The sequence below is a fragment of the Epinephelus moara genome, chromosome 2, assembly GCF_006386435.1.
Source record: "Epinephelus moara isolate mb chromosome 2, YSFRI_EMoa_1.0, whole genome shotgun sequence".
Lineage (NCBI taxonomy): Eukaryota > Metazoa > Chordata > Actinopteri > Perciformes > Serranidae > Epinephelus > Epinephelus moara.
This window is the reverse complement of record NC_065507.1, coordinates 41289764-41299685: the sequence shown is the minus strand read 5'-3', so window position 1 is coordinate 41299685 and position 9922 is coordinate 41289764. Positions and strand designations below refer to the sequence as shown.

The 9922-nt window shown below is 41.5% G+C and overlaps 1 protein-coding gene across 7 annotated transcripts in view; it reads left to right on the top strand.

The window, feature by feature from the left end:
• LOC126397166 (kinase suppressor of Ras 1-like) overlaps positions 1-9922 on the top strand; it is a 110662-nt gene that overhangs the window by 40344 nt on the left and 60396 nt on the right. Inside the window, exon 1 of one of the 7 annotated variants that reach the window (XM_050055782.1) lies at positions 8601-8876. The exons of the other annotated variants lie outside the window; for them this stretch is intronic. The gene's annotated coding sequence lies outside the window, so the exon portion shown is untranslated. Of the gene's footprint in view, positions 1-8600; positions 8877-9922 lie in introns of those variants that run through there. 7 annotated transcript variants of the gene reach the window in all.

Sequence of the window (9922 nt, the reverse complement as noted above, 5' to 3'; positions counted from 1 at the left end):
GTTGTAACTAAGACATCCGCTGGAAAAAATATTTTTTTCACGGACCGTTTATTGAGTTATTACAGACACCGCTAACGGCTAACGGCTAACAGCTAACGGTTAGCCCAGCTAATCTACGATAACCATGTTATTAATTACACACACAGAAATAGTAATGTTTGTTCAGTCATTGTGTTTTTAGACTTTACAAACATCAGATTAGTCTAAACCGTGATATAGTGACGTGAAAAAATGTGATATATATATATATATACATATATATATATATATAGCTAAACTCAACAAGGTAAACAACAAGGCGATTCCCATTTACACAGTGGTCAAGAGTGCTGGACCGGAAGTGTCGCAAAAAAAAACGGAAGCTGGCTGCGTTCTGATTTGCCTCCGTGTTTCTGTGAAAAATAAGGTGGATTGGTTACCTTTGATTTGCATCTATGTTTGGGCGGGCTGGATTCTTGATTTTCTGAATGGTGTGTGAGTGAATGGTGAGTAAATGGGATACTGTCCAGCATTCTGTCCTCTACTGGCTCGCCTCAGGGCTGTGTCTTATCTGCCTTCTTGTACATTCTTTACATCACCGAGTGTCATAAAAGTTATAACAACAGATTCATAATTAAGTACACTGACGACTCGGTTGTCGTCAGCCTGCTTGGTGATGATGAGGACGGCCACGGTCCAGTTATTGATGACTTTTTGTCTTGGTGTAATGAAGCCTTCTTACAACTGAATGTCTCGAAAACAAAAGAGATCTGTATCGATTTTAGGCGTACCCCCCGAACACACACACACACTTGTTGGACTGTTCTGTATTTTTCATGTATTTTTCATTTCATTATGAAGTTAGTTTTGGAGCTTGAAGCTTGGAGATTTTTTGAGAGAACTTTGACATATGCCACAGCCTGTAATAATCCATCAACTTATTTGCCTCTGATCTTTACTATATTTGAAATGATTCAGAATTTCTGTTTTTTTTTTTTCTTCTCAAAAATGAGGTATAATGTCATATAAATTAAGTAAATGTGACCATAAATTCCAAAAAAAGTTAAAGTTAAAAATTGGTTTTAATGAGTTGGTCTGAAGTTGACTAAAAAGATGAAACACAAATTTGTGTGAATGTTATGTTTTGTGCTTGTTTAACAGTCAAACCAGTTGGGGTCAAATTTGACCCTGAAGGACAATGAGTGTTAGTATTTGCTACCAATTTTTTTTTTTTAAAAATGAAAGGGTCAAAAAAAAAAAATTCCTGATGGAAGTCTGACATATACCAGTCCCTGATAATCCATCAACTCATTTGCCTTTGATTTTTATTGTAGTTGAAATAATTCAGAACTTCATTTTTTTTTAAACTCAAAAAATAGGTTTAATTTCATATGAATTAGGTAAATGTGACTATAAATAACAAAAAAAGTAAAATTGGTATTAATGAGTTGACCTTAAGTTTAATAAAAAGATGAAACACAAATTTGTGTGATAATGTTATACTTCATGCTTTTTTAATAGTCAAACAACAACAACAAGGACTATAAACAACTGAATACTTGCTAGGTAAGACAGTGTTTCAGACAGAGGTGCTCCAGCAATGGGCAGTATAAGACAAATAATGTGTTTTTTGAACATTAAAGCACCTAAATCTATTCCTCTAGTCCCCAATATTACAAATTTGACCCTGCATGACAAGAACCCTCTCTTTGAGTTTTTTGGCCTTGACGCTGCATCAAGGGAATTTCTCTCTCCCTTTAGAAGGAGAGAAGAGGATTCCAGTGTTTGTGCGTTGCTTCGGTGCAGCCTCTGTCTGAGTTAGTTCAAGTTCAGGTAGTTTATTCATCACATGCAAATTGTACTGGTACAACAGCAGTGAAATGTAAAAATGTAACATCTCCAACTGTGCTTAAAAACAGAATAAATAAGACAATTTTACTAAAAACAAATGTAGAACATAAAAACATAGAACATTCTATTCCTTTAAAAAAGTGTCAGATTACTAAAAATAGGTTATCTGGAATGAATTGTATTGTCTGTAAAGTCCACGTGCAAATGTGTCCCTTGAACTACAACTCCCATACCAGGCTGTGATGCTGTAGGACAAAACAGATTCAACAGCTGCCGTATAGAAGGTGGTACGCAATGCTGAGGAGATGTTAAATTTCCTCAGCCGCCTGAGATGGTAAAGGCGTTGTCTTGCCTTCTTCACCAGGCTATTGGCGTATGCTGATCATGTTAAAGCCGCTACAAGGAACTTTTAACTGCATATGCAAAAGTCTCTTGTTTCTGCTGATGTCTGTGCGTGACCTACAACAGCAAATGAGACCATCGGTGTGAAGATAAGCTATTTCTATATAGTGTATATCCATACCTTTAGGAAACTGTCTCCGGGTCCGCCCCAGGTCGCTTCCAGGACGAAGTGATTTACGGCACACGTCATCTTACCTAGCTGCTTACATTTAGTGACTCTTATAAATAGTCGCTATTCCTCCTCCTTGACCCGACGTCTGCGGGGAGTTAAAATAGCAGCAATCATTGGGTAAAAGTTCTGTGAAAGCACTGGACTCACCAACAGTCAGCCAGGTCTCAGTCACACAGAGAAAATCCAATCCTCGGGGAGTCAGGAAATCCTTCAGGATAAACGTTTTGTTCGCTAGCGATCTAGCATTTACCAGCCCAATCCTGGCAGGAGCCGGCAGGTCCACGGCGTTAGCTGTCCGGGGAGCCACACGCAGAGGCCGCAGGTTGCGTAGATTCACCCCGCGCCAGCGGGGACGAGGAGAGCAGGGGCCACAGGGTTGGAACACCTCATCCGTGCCGACGACAGGTACCAGCCAGGTGTCGACAGGGTCCAGCGAGTACCGAGAAATAAAGAGGCGAGGCACTGCTCCATACTCAGTCCAAGAAGCCGTGGAAGTGCTCGCCAAACAGTCTTTCAGCCTTACCAGCCGACCGCTGCGTTTTCCCCCGGCGGCAGTAGCGCTTACACCGGAGAGGTGGAGCTGGGGCGCGACAGAGGTGAGCTGGGATCCCCGATAGGAGCGGGGGCAAAGTTTTCCTGTCTTGTTGTTTAATTCATCCCCAAAACAAACACATGCGCGAGCCAGGTAAGCGTCTTTATGACAATATGGGAGCTCATGGGAAATGTAGGCTTCATTCCGGCAAAACACTACCGCTTTTGTCCACAGGGTTGCCAAAATCAACTCAAAATGAAAGTTCCTTGTAGGGGCTTTAAGTCAGTCGAGATGTGAATGCCAAGGTATTTCAAGCTGTCAACCCTTTCCACGGATGCCCCATTGATCTTGAGTGGGGTGTAGCTGTCCATGTGCTTTCCTCTACTGAAGTCTATTACCATTTGTTTGGTTTTGGTGACATTCAGGTCTCAGTTGTTGGTTCTGCACCACAAAGACAGCCTATCCACCTCATCCAAGTAGGCGGCTTCGTTGTTATTGGAAATTAAGCCAACAACCACTGTGTCATCAGCAAACTTCCCAATGGAATTAGAGCTGTACAGTCATGGGTGTAGAAAGAATAGAGGAGCTGGCTCAGTACACACCCCTGGGAGGCACCAATGTTCAGAGTTGTGGAGCTGGAGATGTGATCTTTCATCCTGACCACCTGCAGCCTATCAGTCAGGAAGCTGTGACCCCAGCACAGAAGGGGGAGCTTAACCCCAGTTCCCTAAACTTGGTGGTTAGTGTGAGGGGGATGATCATGTTAAATGCCGAGCTGGAATCTATGAACAGCAGGCGGGCATAGTTCCCTTTTCCAGAGTCAAGATGTGAGAGGGTGGAGTGCAGTATGTAAGGGATGGCGTCATCTGTACCTCTGTATGGGTGTTAGGCGAATTGGAGAGGGTCGAAGGAGCTAGGCAAAGAGGAGCAGATGCAGTTTTTAATTAGTCTCTCAAAGCACTTCATTACTATTGATGTCAACGCAACAGGACGGTAGTCATTAAGACATGAAGGGTTGGTCTTCTTGGGAACTGGGATGATAATGGACCTTTTGAAACATGCAGGGACAACTGAATGGGCCAGAGACATTGAAAAGATTGAGGTAAGCACTGGAGCAAGTTCTGCACAGGACTTTAAAAGTCGCCCAGGGATACCATCAGGGCCTGCTGCCTTTCTGCTGTTCACTTGTTTTAGGACCCTTCTCACCTCATGCTCTGACACAGAGGAGAAGCAATATCCGCCTGGCCAGGCGATACTGCTTGCATCAGTGTTTGCAGAGGAGCCTAAGTCTCAAAGCGTGCAAAGAACATAGACATGGTGTTATCTCGTCCTTTATAATCTGTTATAGTTCTCAGACCTTTCCACACATTCCTGCTGTTGCGATCATTACATAGTGCCTCAGTCTTATCCTTATACTGCCTTTTAGCAGCTTTGACAACAGTCCTCAGTTTGTAAGATTCAATTTTATATTGTGACATATCCCCTTCATTGAGCCCTATTTTATATGCTTCTGTATGTGATTTAAGAGCCTTGCGGACTGTACTATTAATCCATGGTTAGCTGAGTTTTTATTTTGTTGTCTATGTGTCCTTTAAGCAGAATACATGATAAATTAATCTGATTGGCTTTTTGCTTGCAGGGTTTTTGTTTTACTTGCAGTGGCATGGTGTGTGTGTCTCTCCACCACCTGCGGTGAAATACCAGAGGCGACAGTAAAATGCAAGAGATTCCCACACTGAGGTAAAATGTGTGCCCATAACTTCGATTAATAACATTAATAAACAGTCTCATACTGCTGTTTGCTGTCATTTATGGTGTGTAGTGTTTCTTGGCAGGCAAGGTGCAGAGTGGAGGAGAGATGGAAAGTTGCACTGCAGCTGTCAGCTGCACTTGTTGTGTGCATTAAAAGCTTTACCAGTAAAAATACCTGCGTGACAGCTGATGTGAAATACAGGATCAGATCAGACTCTATAGAGCTCAATATAGCTGATCCCAATCAGTTAAAAATACCTTGATCAATCTCAATACCGATAATTGAGATATGATCGGTACATCCTTAAATCTGTCATGACTTGGCACATGTTTTTGGGATCGGCCTTATGGAACTGTAGCTCCACTCTTTTCACATAGTCCCCTTTTGCCTCCTTTACTGCTTTTCTTACATTGTAGCTGCTATATCATACAGTAATTATCCATATTTCCAGACTGCAGTGCTAAGTTTCAGGCATCCTATGATTCAGTATTTTAAAGAAGAAAATGCCAAATTTTTATGTCAAGCTTCAGCTTTTTAAATGTGAATGTTTTGTAGTTTTCTTTGTCTGTTACAATTGTAAAACCAACATCTTTGAAACTTGGAATGTTGGATGCACAAGGCAAGACATTTGAAGGCATCGCCTTGAGTTTTGGGAAACTGTGATGAGCTTTTTTTTTTTTTTTTCCCCACAATTTTGTTAAAGCAGCAAGCATCACCACAGTGGTGTTGGTGGTGATGCTTAGACATTTAATTTTAATTAAATTTTATATACTTTATTAATCCCCGAGGGGAAATACAATTTTTCACTCTGTTGTCAAGTACACACAGGTCCGAACACACGCATGCACAAACTGGACCTATACATGCACTAAGTGGAGAGATGTCAGGGTGGGCTGCAGGCGCTCCGAGCGGTTGGGGGGTTCGGTGCCTTGCTCAGGGGCACTTCGGCAGTGCCCAGGGGGTGACTGGCACCTCTCCAGCCACCAGTCCACGCTCCATATTTTGGTCTGGACGGGGACTCGAACAGGCGACCCTCCGGTTCCCAACCCAAGTCCCTATGGATTGAGCTACTGCCCCCCACATGCTGCTTGGTAATCCAAGCACATCATACATTAATATTGACCAAATCCAGAGCAGCGAGAGACTGATTTTGTGAACCCACAGAATGTTTGTTTTCACTTTTTATGCCCAATTGAGCTTTATTCCATCGTAGTGTTATAGTTGCTAAACAGAAAATATACTAATATACTCAGAACATTCTCCTGGGTGCTTTTATCTAATCTCTAATCTAGAACGTATTTTCTCAATTCATTGTCTGTGGAGCAGCTCCAGATTTTATACTCACATATCATCACACATTTGAATTTTACCACTCTAATTTTTGGATTTGGGAGAAAGCTGTTCATTTTATATAATATTTTTGGCCTATCTTAGACCATATGAATTTTGTATGAATTTTGAAAATGGGTGTAGTTCCTCTGTAATTAATAACCACCATAATGACATCATTTATCAGAAACCTGACTGGTAAATGATTCCACTTTACTATTTACATGATAGTGGGTGTGGGTGTTGCTGATATGCCCTGAGTCTCTAATTACTACATGCTACCAACCAGCCAAACTGGTTTGAACTCAGACTATTTCCTAATGTGAGGGATTAAGTAAGGGATAATACCTGACAAGCAGCATCACCCAGTGCAATCATGGAATGTACAACTTGGAGAATATTATCCCACTTACTTGCAGTAATTAACTTACAAATATATATTAATTTATACATTAATTATATCTACTGCTAGCTCACTTAGCACCACTGAGCTAGCTAAAGTTATAGCTTAGCCAAGGAGGACGGTTGGCAGGTGTGGTTCAGTAGAAAGAAAATAGTTCACACATGAAACTGCTTACACCAAGGTCTGTGAATTATCTTGAATAACCAGGTCATGGTTTCTGAAGAGACACATTGCTGTTGAGTTTTTCAAGTCAATTCTCTCAAGCTGAGTGCCCTCTAGTTCCATTATAGTGGAGAGAAGGCAGACATCTCTATGGCTGATATGTCCAACACTCAGCAACTCACACCAAAACAATCTTGTTTAATAAACAGCCCTACAGATAGGAGGAAGAATATGTGTTTTTGATTTGGGGTGACCTGTCTCTTTAAGTCCTCTCTCCTCCTACTCTCAGTTGATTTGGTCCCTATTTAGAAGCTATTTAACCTTCTTGTCAGTTGTTGGTGGTTACACAAATAACACTAGCTCCAAGATCTTTAGCTTAGCCACATGGTTACTGGCTTTACCTGCAGTTTAGTTGCAAGCACATCATAAACATCATGCTAAACTGTCGATTAATTATAAATTAATCCACATCCTCTAATCATAATCCAGAATTTTCAGTGGCCATGGTATACAATGATTTAGACTGCTCAGCGCATATACTAAGACGGGAGAAAGACAGTGATGAACACAGGTAGTATTTGATGGAATATATTCTACTGAATGTCAGTCTTGACCCAGTGGTTTGTTGCAGGGCAGCTCAAACTTTTAGGGTCTAAGGAAGAAACACTGGAGAGAGGTTGAAATGTCAAAGAGGTTGAAAATGGGATTTTGTGTGTTCCATAAAGTTTAGAGCCTGACATGTTTTTCTGGCAACAATGACACATAGTGTATAGTTTGACTGACAACATGAGGCTGCATCTTTGAATCCTCAGTGTTAAGGGGGCAGCCTTAGTCTAAATGGGAAGGTGTTTCCTAACATATTAGAACAACTTCACAAGGTGATAACATGTCAGGGCCGAGCAGCAGCCTCTGGGGCTGAAAAATGTAGCCAACACAGAAGTGCCAAAAACTGCAGTTCTTTGAATGTCCTCTGAGGCTCACTCCAGAAGCCAGTCAGTCCCCATAGAATCCCATCTTAAAATACCAAACTTTACAGCAGAAATAAACATGTTCACAGCCTGGTAAAAAAAAAAACCCAATAGTTTTGGTCTCTATAACTAATTTCACAATTCATGACAAATGTGCAGGGTGAATTTTTTTATTAAGGCTTAAAGTTATACATAATTAGGGTCAGTTAGCTCTGAGTGGCAGGCTGTCTGCTCATAGTGTCCTCGGGATCTCAGTCAGATCCACCCCTCACTTTTCCACAGCTCCAGAATCTCATCCAAATATGACCAATCCTGGCTCCAAAAAAACAAGATTGTGACGGCTTTAACTTGAGGCTTCAAAACGGGAGTCCAAAAATCAATGGGTGACGTCACAATTGCTACATCCATTATTTTTTACAGTCTGTGGTCAGGGCTGTGTGTGTCTTTAGCTTGTTGTGGAGTTCTGCTGCCTGCAAGTTGCCAAAAAAACAACTGTTGCAGTTTTAACAAAGAAAATATTTTTCCTTTAACACTTGAAGGGGCTGTACATGTGCCACATTTTTTGCACCCTCAAATTCATTGTCCTCAATGAAGGGCGCGTGGCAGGTGCGCTCAAACACCAGAGCGACACTGCACAGCACACATGTGTTTCCAAGTGCCTATTTTTCAGTGATATCCAATAGACCTGACCATTTCAAAGGTTTTTAGATGATATTTTGTCCAGTGAAGTTTATTTGCATTGCTGTTTAAGGGGTATGCAGTAGAGCCTTAGATAACTTGAATTTCAGTGAATGTTAAAGCCTTTGATTGTTGTATCGCCTAGATGGCCTGAATGTTACGGTGACAGTGAAGGCTGGCAGTTGTATGCTGCCATGTGTGTTGGTTGGACAGTCTTGCGGTGTTTTGAATAGCACCGGCCATACTGCTCTTTGTGATGAGCACTCACCCAAACTAGAATGTGTTGAGTCAGCTGCTCTGCGAGCCTCTGTCCCTCCCCAGTGTGCTATTTATACACACCCAAACCAGCCTCTGCACATACCAACGCACACACAGACACATACACATACGCATACACATACACATGTTGTCTGATCTACACACAGTCACACTCGAATTGAAAACAATAGTGGAGACAAACAGTGGAGGCAGGGTTCGAGCTGTGTCTCAGGGTGACTCAGTTTTCTTCCTGACACTGTGTTGAGGAGGAAGCGACAGGTGGGCTCAGAAACGCAGAGCAGCAGAGAGACGCTCGGGCTGACAGTCAGCCTGCATGGGAGCAGCTAGGCTTTTACCCAGCCTCATAGGATCACATGTAAGACGCTGAGGTAAGACTAGAAGTCAACACTGAATTGACCTTTATATGGTTGTACTTTTCCTTGAATTCATACTTTCCTTTACCCTTAAAAAGGGATTTAAATCTTTAGTCACAGAGAAGGAGTGTAATGTCCTATTGAGAAAAATGCCTTGTGTGTGTATGGTCTTATGTTAAATACCATCCACTTGTCATTTAGTTCTCATTTAAAGAGGTGGATCATTTAAAATCAGTTGCTCTCTTTTGTTATTACTTTGCAAACCCCAGTCTGTCTGTGTGCTTGGCTTCTTCTATGCTGTAATGGCATGTGTCAGTGACATTGTTTTGGTGCACCGCTAGTTCAGTGTGATTTATGTGTTGTTTTGTATAAATATGGCACTTTATGTATTATACGCTTCTGATTTGCATGCAGATTGTTACAGTGCACAGTAAAAAAGAGCTGCATTACTACTTTGTCTTTGAATACTTAAATATAATTTGCTGCTGCTTTGACTGCAAGACCTTTTCTTTTAATGGAGTGAGTTTATGCTTCCATGCTGGCGACAGCTGTGGCTGGAGGCATTATGTTTTTGGGTTGTCCATGCATCCGTCTGTCCGTTATTGTGAACTGGATATCTCAAGATTGCCTCAAGGGAATTTCTTAAAATTTAGCATAAATGTCCACTTTGACTCAACAATGAACTGATTAGTTTTTGGTGGTCAAAGGTCAAGGTCACTGTGACCTTGTCTCATTCTTGTAAACGTGATATCTCAAGAATAGCTTGAGGGAATTTCTTCAAATGTGGCATAAACGTTCACTTTGACTCAACGATGAACTGATTAGATTTTAGTGGTTTGTGGTCAAGATCACTGTGACATTCAATCAATTCAATTCAATCAATTTTATTTATAAAGCCCAATATCACAAATCACAATTTGCCTCACAGGGCTTTACAGCATACGACATCCCTCTGTCCTTATGACCCTCGCAGCGGATAAGGAAAAACTCCCCAAAAAAACCCCTTTAACAGGGAAAAAAAAAACGGTAGAAACCTCAGGAAGAGCAACTGAGGAGGGATC